A 2,807-nucleotide genomic window follows, 5' to 3' on the forward strand; every position below is an offset into this window, starting at 1 on the left:
ATCTTTATGTAATCCTATATGTTGCGTTTGCTGGGATCCGATGAATATTGTATACTATGTTGAGATTGATTATACATTTATGTCATATGTTATTTGTGATCTTGCATGCTCTCTGTTGCTAGTAGAAACTCTGGCCAAGCGGATACTTGTGACTCCAAGAGGGGGTATTTATGCTCGGTAGTAGGTTCATGCCTCTAGTTTTCTAGGAGAGTGACATTTAAATTCTAAGATTGTAGATGTGCTGTTACTACTAAGGAGAAAACAACAATGTTTTATCCGAGGGAAATTTTATTGTTTACTTTACAAACATTGCTTAATGTGATAGTCTGTTGCTTGCAACTTAATACTGAAAGGGGTTCGGACGATAACCTGAAGGTGGATTATTAGTTATAGACGCAGTTGGATTACGATCTATGTATTATGTTGTAATGCCCATATCAAATCTCATAGTAATCTTCTTGTCATGTATTGGTCGATATTCTGTCAATTGCCCAGCTGTAATTTATTCATCCAATATGCTATTTGTCTTTATGGAGAGACATCTCTAGTGAACTGTGGACCCCGGTCATGTTTACTTTGTTGATAAATTCATCTACTGCAATCCTGTTCTGTTTACTTTCTGCAAACATCTCTTTCTACTCGATACGTCTAATCCTTTCTGTTCAGCAAACCGGTGAGTTTGACAACCTCACAGCAAGTTTGGGCAAAGTACTTTGGTTGTGTTGTGTGCAGGTTCCACGTTGTTGCTGACGCCGGTAGTCCGCCCTGCCACTAGTCAGCTAGCAACACCTTCAGAAGTCACACATTTCTCCTACTGGTCGATTAAACCTTGGTTCCGTACTGATGAGGGAAAACTTGTTGATGTGCTCATCACACCTTCCTCTTGGTGTTTCCCAACCGCTTCTACAACAACTGCCAACAAGATTGTCTGGCGCCATCACCGAAGCACCATCACCTATCTTCTCCAGCACGTCTCCGCAACCAACTCTGGTCGGCTATTCCGACGGAGAGGCCTTGGATCGGCCTGGGCTGAGGTGGGAGGCGACCAAGTTACTGTAGCTAGGCGCCCGAGAGGAAGGGGGAAAATGAGAGCAGGCAAGCCCCCCAATATTCATTTCCAACACGCACTCTTCTCCACGCATCGATCAACATAAGAGGTCTACTAGACATTCTCTAATCAATTGCATTTTGGAAAGGAATATTTCCATCTTTTTCACCAGCTTGTCCATGAAACATAATTATTTGTTCTCAGTGGCAACACACGGATGTTTAAGGCTGGTCATAGTGGGTAGTATCATATAGTAGTATCATGTATATGATATTTTTATATGATACTACATCTATAATGCATTGTATCATAGACTAGTATCATAGTTTTACTATATTTATTGATTTGTAGAATCCCAATAAAAATTTGTATACAAGATTTATTTAACACTAAATTTTTTGTGATATGCGCTATGATACTCTAATATCCTCTCCTTCATAATTACCTGCCACATCGAACATTTTTAGCGAGGCTAGGATGCATATACTAGTAGCTAAAATACTACTACATGGTGGTAATTTAAAGAGTAGGACACCGACCCGGACGTTTGGAACATGGGGACGCGCGAGGATGACATCGAGACCAATGATTCACTCTTTGAGATCTGAATTTAATATAGCGTTCACTTAATACGAAAGAGTTACAAATTCTATACGTGCAAAATACAAACGGCAATTAATAGGAGATGGTTAATGCACTGACACCTTTGCCTGTGTTGCTGAACAACCTGATTGCTACATTAATTGGGGGCAGTGAGATTACATGTTAATGATGCATTAATTTCTCGTTGCATGCATCCACTTCCCCTGTGCTGCGGTTACATGAATCAGTATACTAAAACTCAAGGAATTTCAGATTTTTTTCTTCGAGGAATTCTTAAGAAATAATATGTTGATTACTCTGCTGGGAACAAATTCGATTTGTACTATTTTCTGAAAATGAGCCATTTTTACACGTTCTTAAAAATTAATCGAATTTAATGGCTGGGCATTAAATGGTGATATTCAGACCGGGTGTGATAGCTAGTACTACTACTCATGACTAGTGGGTTCCACCTGACACATCTTTATTGTTTGGAAAAACACTAAACACTTGTTCTAATCGATGTTAACTGAAGCTTGAAAATTGTATTGTTCTAATCATATGGTCTAAAAAAATAAAAATCCTTAACAAGAAAATATTCTTACTATTCCATCTTATTGTTTGATAAGTTTAAACTAGAAGCATCAATAAGATGAAGCACATGCATGAAACATGCATTATTATGTTCATACTTAAGAAAAAATATTTGCTTACCAAAAAATAGTCCTTACTGTTCATGACCAAATTATTGTTCGATAAGATCTGAATTAGAGGCATCAATTTGATCAAGCATCAACTTTTGCTGGGCAGGTTGTCCTCTGAAGTTAATGGGGCATGTCGGGTGTCAGCTTGTCTACCAGCATTAATTTCTGAACTTATGGAATACGGCAATACAAGCTTAGGCTGGCCATAGTGCTAAGTATCATATAGTAGTATCATGCATATGATACTTGTGTATGATACTATACCTATAGTGGGTAGTATCATGGAGTAGTATCATTGTTATGCTATATTTATTGCTATTTAGAATCTCAATACAAATTGATGTACAAGATTTGTTTGGCATTTACTTTTCTTGTGATATGTGCTATGATACAGTATCCACCTATGATACTCTAAACTCATCTCTCCTCCTTAATTAGCTGCCACATCAGCATTTTTGTGGGACCAATGTGCA

The sequence above is a fragment of the Lolium rigidum genome, chromosome 2 (genome assembly GCF_022539505.1).
Source record: "Lolium rigidum isolate FL_2022 chromosome 2, APGP_CSIRO_Lrig_0.1, whole genome shotgun sequence".
In the NCBI taxonomy this organism is placed as follows: domain Eukaryota; kingdom Viridiplantae; phylum Streptophyta; class Magnoliopsida; order Poales; family Poaceae; genus Lolium; species Lolium rigidum.